This window comes from Thamnophis sirtalis, unplaced genomic scaffold, assembly GCF_051295495.1.
Source record: "Thamnophis sirtalis isolate CommonGarterSnake01/CBP01778 unplaced genomic scaffold, rThaSir2_p1.2 scaffold_3, whole genome shotgun sequence".
Taxonomy (NCBI): Eukaryota; Metazoa; Chordata; class Lepidosauria; order Squamata; family Natricidae; genus Thamnophis; species Thamnophis sirtalis.
In genome coordinates, this window is record NW_028261383.1 from 123,532,782 (window position 1) to 123,543,945 (window position 11,164).

Here is an 11,164-nt window from a genome sequence, read left to right on the forward strand (position 1 = left end):
GCTCGACAAAAGCGCGCTGTGACGTCATCACAGCGCGACGAAAAAGATCGAAAAAATGTAAAAATAAAGCTAAAACCTTCCCCTAACCCCCCCAAACCTAACCCTAAACCTAACCCTAACCCTAACTCTTAACCTAACCCTAAACCTAACCCTAAACCTAACCGTTAAAGTAACGAAAAACGTAACGCTAACCCTTATCCTAACCCTAACGCTAACGCTAACGCTCTAAAGCTAACCCGAACCCTTACCCTTACCCTAACCCTAACCCTAACCCTAACCCTTACCTTTATGTGAATCGGCTTGCTTTAATTTAATTTTTATTAATTTTTATTTGAATTTTTCGATCTTTTTCGTCGCGCTGTGATGACGTCAAAGGCGCGATTTTGTCGATCGCGCTTTTGCCGTCCGCGCTTTTGACGGGTCACGCAGAGATCAGCTATCTCAACAGCAAGACTTGGCAATATTGAGGAAAGGAGGACTCGTGTTCCTGTGTTTTTTAGATTTATCTGAAAAAGAAGCCAGACATCATGATAACAGGAAGAAATAATTCAAGTTTCACCAGAAACTTGTTGGGCATTGATAAAGCACAGCGCTAAGTCTAAATATGGTTTGTTTGCTTTGGTTAAACACAGCATGTGAATTCAGCCACTATGGTTCTAAATCACGGATTATAGGTTTTTTTTATGAAATGAACCCACCCAACTATAGTGTTTCTATTTTTATAAGAGTGGAAGGGAGGGAGACTTCTCAGAAATATTCCCATTGTTAATATCCATTTCAAAGGCAGATAGAACACCTATATCAGGGGTGTCCAAGTCATGGCTGGCTAAGGAATTCTAGGACTCGAAGTCCACAAGTCTTAAAGTTCCCAAGTTTGGACACCCCTGATCTAGATGCATCATCAGTCCAATCACCTAGAAAAATAGGCCCTGACCAAGATGTTACCAAGGTACTTTTTAAAAATTATAATGCAAGTGATATTCTTACCATGACCGCAAAATAAGGCTGGGCCATATTCCTTTGGCCTGTAGTTGTAATGTTCACGTTTGTGATGAGATATTCACGCTTTAAATTCAGAATTTTATTTGCAATGGAGGTGCTGAATTCCAGCTCACTGACTTGAAAGAATAATTTAAAAAGAATTTGAAAAATCACAATTGTATTCATCGTAAGGAAAAAGTTGATATAGAATGTAGTAAGACAAACTACATGTATGACTCAACCATATTAGAAGCCATCTGGGAAAAGAAATGCCCTAGATGAGAAAAGGGCCGAGTAATAACAGAGGTTAGAATAAGTGGTTATTGTTTAGAAGAGCAGAGTTGCTACTACTAGGTGCTGAAACTTGGAATTACTACAACCTAGCAACTGAAGTCGGGTGCCAACCTCTTCCCTTAAAGTTTTATCTGATGCCTTTTTTTTGTTTGATATTTTTGCTTTCATTAAGAACAGATACGATGCGCTGAGCAAGTTACAAAGGTTATGGGTAGAGAGATTCAACTCCTTCTAGCTATCTTCTCGCCTGGATATAAACTTTGTGCCCAAAATTCTGTCAGTGGAGATTGTGCATAAACTGATAATAGGAACTGGACATTTTGTACAGCAGCTCCACATAAATGATGTTGACAATGTACCTAATGGCACATTAGTGGATAATGTCAGGTGGTTTTTATTCACTGGCTTATGTATTCAAATTTTTGTATAAGTAAATATTACTTTAATATCATTAAAATTATGCATTTTAATGTAAAAGCCATGAAAACTAACCAAGCAATGTTTATCATCCCCCATTTTTAAACTCAGTGGCAATCGGCAATATTAAGCAGGTCGTATCATGAATAATCCTATCGATGTTATCCACAGGGGTACATTGTGCCATCATAACTAGCCATATCACATTCACCCAAATCAACAACTATCAGACATAAAAACTTTAATTAGAACTACGTGTAATGCCAGCAGAAATAAAACATGCAGTCTGCAAAGAACTTTGTTAACTACACCCAAAATTTATTTAAGAAGAAACTATATGGGCCATGGTGGCACAGTGATTAGAATGCAGTGTTGCAGGCTACTTCTGCTGACTGCTAGCTACAGTTTGGCAGTTCACCGGCTCAAGGTTGATTCGGCCTTCCATCCTTCCAAGGTGGGTAAAATGAGGGCCCAAATTATTGGGGGCAATATGCTGATTCTGTAAACCGCTTAGATAAGGGCTGTAAAGCACTGGAAAGCGGTATATAAGTCTAAGTGCTATTGCTATTGCTATAGATGATTTGACTTGAGGTTTAAATGGAGCTCTGTACTGTACATGACAACCAATTTCCTTATGTTATTTATGTATGCAGACTTTTGCCTACCTTTGCTGTCCAGTGAGAAAAAGCTCAAAAAGCACTGGCTGCTATCTAATGGGTAATAGAAGAGGTCAAAGTTGCAGTTGCTGTCAATGCGAAGAGCAAGTTGAAATTCTGTTTTCCCATCACTGTGAAGTACCACGTTAGGGGATCCCACTCTCCATGTTACATCAAACCTTTAATTAAAGAAATGTGACACGAGCAAAAGCTAATGTTGCTTTTCACAATTTTGTTATCTTCTAGAATGTTGAGAAACAATTTATCCCTTTCAAATGAGAAAAATGCATATTTTCTTATTAAAATTCTCAAACTACCATTGTTTACTGTAGAAAGGCTGGGATTATATAGAAAAAGTAGACTAAACTGGACTGGAATAGAATTGAATAACAGATCTTCTAGTTCAATTCCCTATTCAGGCAGGAAACCCTATACCATTTCAGACAAATAGTTGTCCAATCTCTTCTTAAAAATGTCCAGTGCTGGAAAATTCACAACTTCTGGAGGCAAGTTGTTCACTGATTAATTGTTTTAACTGGCTCTATATGACATGTGGAAACCAGTTTGGTCTAGTGGTTAAGGTACCAGGCTAGAAACCTGGAGACCAGAAGTTCTAATCCTGCCTTGGCCATGAAAACTCTCTGGCGTTGGGCCAATTGTTCCCTCTTAGCCCAACCCACCTCAAAGGATTGTTGAAATAAACCAATGGCAATCTACAGATACTGTAGTCCTCAGATTACAACAGCAACTGAGGCCAGAAACTCTGTTCTTAAGCAAAGCGGTCATAAAGTGCAATATCATGTGACTGTGCCACTTAGGGTTGATATTAAACAAGAACCGCATGGGTCATTAAACAAGGAACTCAAGTGATCATGACGTCTGACTTCCTACCAGCTTCCCCATTGCTTGTGGGAACCTGGCAAAAAGCATTAGAAATGTGGCTGCAGGGACACTACAATGTCCAGAACTCTGGGGAGCCATCATAAGTCCCCCTTGTTCAGCACCATTATAAGACTGAATAGTCTCTGAACAACTGGTCATAACCTGAGGACTACCTCTACCTCTGTGTTGCTTCTCAGAAAATTATACCACTTGAATGTGTCCGAAAGTCCTGCATAACTGAAAGGAGGGTATATTGGTACTGGAATAAGCTCTTAAGGTAATTTGCTCATAGCCAGCTCTGTGCATGCCATGTACAGAGCCATGCCATGTACAGAGTATAAGACGCACCGGAGTATATGACACACCAAGATTTTGAAGAGGTACATTTTAAAAAAAAGTTTTTGTCCTCCTCCCATGCACACCCCATGCAGAGAGTTTGGGGGCCTGCAAAGTGCTCCTGGGGGCCAGAGAGGGCAAAAATGGGAGGTGTAGGGGCTTGATCTTAAAGAGTAAGGCTTTTATCGATCTCAAACCCACTTTTCTCTTCAGCGAGGAGGGAAAGACATGCGGGGGGGCTGCTGAATGGCTGCTGCTGTGCTTGGCTGGGAACGGCCCATTGGATGAGGAGGGGTGGGGATCCCTTCCATTTGGATTAATGGTCCCTCGCGGCGACGCCTGAGCGGCAGAAGGGAAACATAAAGGAAACGGGGCTGCTTTATCGCACACAGACACCCAAATCCGCCCGGATCTGTCCTGCAGCAAGAGATACGGTAGCTGTGCTCAATAGCAGCAGTAGCAATAAGCACTGCATGACAGATCCGGAGAGATTGGGGGAGGGGTGGAACAAGGGAAGAGAACCAATCACTTCTGCACGAAGGCTTTTCTTAGGACCCTAAAAAGCTATTGGCATCGTTGGGATTTTGGCTAGTGAAAGACGCGCGGGATGGAAAGGAAACTTCGGAATGCGGCAGCTGCCAGGCTCCAGGAATGCGGCGCTCCTGTATTCTTTCCATGTGCTTGTTCTGTGCTTGTTCCATTAGCCAAAATCCCGACGATGCAAGTAGCATTTTTCCCGGAGAGAAAGTGGAGATCTAGGGTCCTGAGAAAAGCCTTCGTGGGGATTTGTTCTCTTCCTTTCCTCCACCCCATCCCCCAAGCCGCCCAGATCTGTCATGCAGCAAAGAGATACGGTAGCTGTGCGCAATAGCAACAAGCAGATCTGGAGAGATTTTGGGGCGGGGGGGGGGGAGGAAGGGAAGAGGAACAATCTTTCCATGAAGACTTTTATCAGAACACTAGACTGGGAAGTTAAAAACCTGGAATGGGGTACAATCAAGCTTGATTCAAAGGCTTTGGCTCCCGAAATCGCAGCGCTGTCACCCAGAAATGCTATTACCGCGATCTCTGCCGCCTGAAACCGCCCCAGAAGGGGCAGGTAAAGCGGGCGCTGCAGAGATCGTGGTACCAGCGTTAACTTCCCAATCTAGCGTTCTGAGAAAAGTTTTCGTAAAAAGGAGATTGTTCCTCTTCCCTTCCCCCCCCCGCCCCCAATCTCTCCGAATTCTCAGGAGCCAAAGCCTTTGATTGTCCCCATTTCAGGTTTTTAACTTCCCAATCTAGCGTTCTGAGAAATCTACCATCTGCGAGGCACCTTTCGTTTGCAGGAGGAGGAGGAAGAGGACGGCTTCAAGTGGCGCCTCCTTAAACCAAAGCCTCTGAGTAACTGGGAAAGAAAGGCGTGCTTTTCGGGCAGCAGTTATCGGCAGATTCCAAGCGCGGCTTTCTTTCCCACTTACTCAGACTTCGGTATACTCCGCCCTCGCCCACCTCCTCCTCCTGCAAGCGAAAGGTGCCTCAGAGATTCGGCGGGCAGCTCAGGGGAGACAATGGCCACAATGACTTCATTCCCCAGCAATGTGAGGAGCCACTGCCACCGCCGCCACCCCCTAAGCCCTCCTGGGAGCCGAGCCGAGCGGGAGTCCCGAAAGCGAACCCTCTCTCCTTTCCAGCCATCACGATCTCTGCAGCGCCAGCTTCACCTGCCCCTTTTTGACACGACCTAGGCAGCTACATTCGGAGTATAAGACGCACTCAGATTTTCACCCTCTTTTTTGGAGTGAAAAGGTGTGTCTTATATTCCAAAAAATACAGTGTCTTTCTCTGCCACAGAACAGTTAAAAATAATTACAAGTTATTTAAGGCTTGCATTGTCTCCTATTATTTCGAAAAGGGGGAAAATAGCCATGTTAGTAGGAATTGATACAGAGTGCCCTTCTGATCCAGAAGAAGTCTGCAAGGCTGTTCAACATCATCTTAGTACATTTTTATTCAGACAGAGACCTGTAGGAAGCACCTTCCTTTATTGCAAATAACATATGAGTGGTAATGTTTCCACAAGAATATTGAATAGATTCCTTATTTTAATCTTCAGGGAACCTGTGCCAGATTGTGCCCCTATATTTGTGTTTTCCTTTTATGAGCTATATGGAGTTTCATGCAGTGGTGTCTACTGGCAGATTCCAATGTGAGCTTCTTGACTCCCAACTAAATCTAACATTCGGCTGTAATAAAGTATAATAAAAACAATCATGCTCATTACTCTTAGTTTTGCAAATACACTCTAAAGTCTTTTCTTCCCTGCACTTTGTTTGTTTTGTCTCTCAATGACTCTTGTAAATATGTATTAAAAGTTAGGAGAGAAAGGGAGGAAGTATAATATCCTATCCAAATATAAAGGTGAGAATGGATGTAAGTTTGCTAAAACATTAGACATAGGGCTATTGTGATCAAATACTGGGGAATAGGTACAGCTTACTATTAGCTACAGTACCACCAACTGGCTCTTTTGCAGGTAGAGTGTTGAAATAGATGTGTCTCATGTCTACGTCATCCTACAGAACATTCTTCCAATGTATCTTATTATGGACACTGTTATTTTAATGCTACTTACGCTTCTTGAACTGTATAGGATGGAGTCCAGACTGAATTCCAAGGCACAGTGACAGTGTTGAAGGGGAATTCCTCCTCATCCCAAGCTAATCTTTCATTATACCACGACTGAATAATTCATTAAGAGAAAATATTAGTCTTCATTCTCACATTTCCCATTCCCGGCACCGAACATGTTAAAATTTAAGGCACCCTTTTCCAGCTTGGCCATCCTGGAGACATTAGGTGATGAAGTTAGACCCATGATTAGGATTTTAAAGAGTGAAGGTGTGAATGGAGATCAATTTGCATGGGCAATGAGAGCTCCCTTTTGAGTTAGCAATGTATGCTGGATAAAGAGTGATGGACAATCTTTTCATGGGTGTTAGGATGAAGTTAGTGTTAAGAGAAGAAAAATTAAGTCTAAATGCATGATAGATATTGCATAATAATTTTAGGCAAGCTCAGTTGCCATAGTTACTATTCCCATGGCTAGTGATTTGGGCCTAAGGCCTTTCTGTAATGGGTTTTCTGCCCATTTTCTCTGCCCAAAGTACAGCTCCAAGAATATCCATGGGGAAAATAAATTATTATTGAGCCAACATGTTTGCAATATACTCTGAAGGAGAAGAAAAGTCAATGGTGTTTTTAATACATGAGCTGTTTGAGGATGAGATTTTTAAGAAAGTTGACTATCCAATGGTTAGAAAGGAATGAATTCACCTAGAAATGGATGCTGGAAAAACCGTATGGGATGTACACAAAAGGAAAAAAAAAAATAGAAACATTTAATTCACATTTTCCAGTCTACACTTTCCAGATTACACAAATCAGAATGTCAAATTATGCATTTTTCTGAATAATGTGGTGTAATCTGGGGCTAAAAACTGTATACTGCAAGAAAATGTGCTTTTGGTATTTATTATTATATACATATAAAATTTATAGCAAACGGTCTTCTTTTATTCTTCTTTTATTCTTTTCTTTATATCTTACATTCCATTGCAATTAAAGATTTGCACCTATTTACCAGGATGCAAAAAGAGGGGAGTAGGATTAGAATGTTCTTCTTTTTTGTTCAAAGCACACTTATATAATATTTTCAAGTTCAAGCGTGGGTTATGTGTGCTGTGCCAAGGACTCGACATAAAAAAATTGATTCCAAAATAAAGAAGTGGGTGGAGTCAGGAGAAAAAAATGTTTCCCTTTGCATTCACTCCTTATTTAGAAACTACCTTGTTAAGCAACCATTTGCAAATAAAAAATTATAATAAAAATATGTTTTGCTACCAATGGATGAACTTATGATCACATTTGTGTTTTTTATCAGGGCAATTTGGTCTACCCAAATATGGGATGGAGCATACTGCTTCCGCTTTCACCTTTCAGCCCCAATCCAGGAGCCTTCACAAGCGGGAGCAGTATGCGCCATCCCATATTTCGGTAGACCAAGTTGCCCTGATAAAAGTTGCCCTGGTATAGCAGACAGAGGTAGGAGAACCTGTGGCTTCAAGGGTAATACATCTACTTAATATGTAAGCAGCCTGGTTTTGAATCCCAGAAGGATATGGCTACCTGATGAGAGCTAAATAGCTTAAAATAGATCTATACTAGTCTCCCTTTATTTCTTTGGTGGTAAATATAAATTTAACACAATCAAATTTTGTGGGTCTGACAACAATGCATGCTGTAGTGAAGGCAACACTGGCATAACTGTACCAGCAAACTGTATCTGAATGAGACAGCAGCAACCAGGGATCTCTCTCCCTCTCAGTCATGGGTTCACTTAGTGACCATTTTACTTAATGAACTAATGTGAGAATGGAAAGGTTGCTAAATGAGGAGAGTGTGTAATCTAAATGTAATTGACATGCAATGAATATAGTTTATCATGCATGGTGTAATTTTCTCTTTCTGTCATATTAAAATAAATAATTTGACAAAAGAGTTTTATGGTTTTTAAACAATATTTAGATTTTCATGCTGTACACACTGTTTTAGGCCTTCCTTGTCTCTTCCCAATTACTGTATTTTTTTAAAAATTAAGCATTACCTGATTCAGGACCAGAACAGATGTGATGGTGTATTTCAAGATGTCCTAATGGAAGAATAATCCATGGTCATTTTCCTTCCATTTGTTTGTACAAACACATTGAATTTTCTTTTGGAAAATCCATAATAAAATGCAAAATGGAATTGAATGGAATGGAACGGAACAGAAAGGAAATGAATAATTTTCAGATACTAAGGTTCCAAAAAGAAAAAAAGCTATTATTTTAAATATTGCCCAAGGTACTCTGTTGTTCAGATATGATTTTTATTTTACCCGCAGAATGTCTTATTTATGAACAATTTTTGTGACACAGAGTTCATCGCCTATCTAGTTGCTTCCTTCCCTCAGCACTTGCTCAAAGCAAGAAAAGCCATTTTCCTTTTAACTCTATGAAATTACTGGAATTGTTAGATTTTGGGGAAACTCAGCTGCATTTCTGCAGCACATACATGTCTCCAAGATGCTCCCTTACATTTCTTTGGAATATATTCCTTGCTACCAATTCTCACAGATCATCTCTCACTATGAAAACAATATTGCGAAATGCAAGGAATGCAGGAAGGAAAATTCTATTAACTTCTCTCTTTGTAGAGTCGGATGAAGGGCTATTTGTGACTTTACAGCTGAGGAAGCAGAGAAACTCCAGGGAACTGGGTACAAGTGCAATGCCTCCATGCCTCCATGCCTACTAGCCAGCTTGAAGACAGCAAAGCCTTCCATTAATTAATTATTTATGCTCTTTGTAAGTTATAATATTGACATTTCCAAGTTGATTGTGCTAGGAATCTCAGCATAGATCAATAAAAGTATTGCATGGATGAGACTTCAGCACTGTCAGAGAGAGAGAGAGAGAGAGAGAGAGAGAGAGAGAGAGAGAGAGAGACAGAGACAGAGACAGAGACAGAGACAGAGACAGAGACAGAGACAGAGACACACACACAACAAAAAACACTCTTTAATTCCCCATTGGAATTAGGAACAATTTAAACCCATAGTAAGCCTCTATTTTCTTTTGGATCAGAGTATTTAGTTAATGACCATTTACAAATATTTAAATTTTATCATACATACCACATCTAGTACATTAGACATAATCACTGTGATATTCACTACAAGGGGGCCATTGCCATTTCTGTGGGTCTGATAAACAGCATTTGTACCAAATAGTGATTCAAATAGTTTTTCTTCCAAAGAGGCAGAAGAATCTTGCCAGGTTATCTGAAGTGAGGCTGCTAGAAGCAAAGCACAAAGTTCCCATTTTAGATCAAAGGTTCTCACAATATGCTGCAGTTCAAATTAACACCAACAGTTGTATTGAAACTGAGAAAGATGTTCACATTTAGTTCTCGTTAAATCCCATCTCTAAACCAAGTATGGTAGAGGATGATGGTCACCTTAGTACCGAAGTAAAATTCAAGAGCCAGTTTGGTCTAGCGGTTAATGCATCAGGCTAGAAAGAAAGAGACTATGAATTCTATTCCTGCCTCAGGCATGACAGTCATCTAGGTCAGGTCAGGGGTCCCCAATCTCCAGGCCACGGTCCAGGGCCTGTTAGGAACCGAGCCACACAGTTGGAGGTGAGCAGGGGATGAATGAGTGAAATTGAAACCATCACCCCCCAAGGAAAAATTGTCTTCTAGGCAACTGATCCATGGTGCCAAAAAGATTGGGGACAGCTGATCTAGGTAACATTGGGCCACATGGGTGGGCTCTTGGGGGTTTGCAGGGGTTCGGGAAAACCTCTAGCTAAGATTTTGTGAGATTTGGAGAACCCCCAAATCCCATTCCTGGCTGGCCCTGCCCACCCCACCCCTCCTAAGAGACTCCATGTGGCCTGTTTTGGATGCAGGTAAGTGGAGGGTATGCACGGAGTCTCAGAGAGGCCAACTGGAAGTTCAGGAAGGCCGGAAAGAGGCCTGTTTCTGGTGTCCAGAGGGCCTCCGGAGCCTGGGGAGGCCGTTTTCACCCTCCCGGAGGCTCAAAGAAAATCTCCAGAGTCTAGGGAGGGCAAAAGCACCCCCCCCCATGGTGCAGGAGGCCAACTAGGCCACGCCCACCATGGCCACACCCGCCCAGCAACTTGGCAGAAAACCCCTTGCTAAAAATTTTGAAGACCACCCCTGGGCCAGTTCTCTCTCTCTCTCTCAGTCAACCTACGATGCAGGGTTGTTGCTGTGGAGAAAATAGGAGGAGGAAGGAGCATTAAGTATGACGGCCGCCTTGACTTAATTATAAAATAATAAAAGCAGCAACCATGAAATCATGAAATCAATCAATCAATAATCATCCTGGTCAGCTGCTACAGAGGAGGGTAGGGCCATGTGAGTTCTTTGTCTCTACCTTGATTATCAGAACCATCACTGACATCAAATGAACTCTATTTAGGATGTAACAGGGGTTTCATCCTCATCAGAGATGTTCTTGCCCCACCCCCAACCCTTGGTCTCAATAATTCAAGAAAAAGAATATATACTGATTCCAATTCTTCAAACCACAAGTAAGCGTAAACTTTGGGGTTTCTGTAGAATCTCCTCCACATTTCCTTTTACTCACATGTAAGGAAAGCCATTTTCTAGGTCCAAATGTGATCATTTTTATTGGCCATTTCCAAGGCTAAATTTTGCACATTCCTATAAGTTATATCAATGGACAAGAAATCAGAAACTTATTAGTCTGAACATATTTTAAAAAAAAAAGGAAAAATATACCCTACCTAGCAACAGGAAAAGATAAGTCATGTTGATTCTTGCTCTCCTCATTTCTTTTTTGCCAGGAGAAGAGGCATTAATGCAATTCCAGATCTTGATGTAAAATTGTTACTGATTTCATTCAGGATTATGAGAATTGTAGTCCAGTACACCTTAAAAGCATCAGGTTAGCAATGGATGTTGTAAAATTAATACAAATTCACAGATATTTCAGGAAATTTGACTTATCCTTCTCTATGGCATTC

The 11,164-nt window shown here is 41.1% G+C and overlaps 1 non-coding gene across 1 annotated transcript; it reads right to left on the bottom strand.

Moving 5' to 3' along the window:
• Nucleotides 1-6,184: 6,184 nt before the first annotated feature.
• On the bottom strand, nt 6,185-9,428 carry LOC106538990 (uncharacterized). Its single transcript, XR_015695804.1, has 3 exons — nt 9,283-9,428; nt 8,212-8,256; nt 6,185-6,287 (listed from the first exon to the last, which is right to left on the bottom strand). It is a non-coding gene; the product is annotated as an uncharacterized LOC106538990 (transcript).
• Between the last annotated feature and the right edge of the window lie 1,736 nt (nt 9,429-11,164).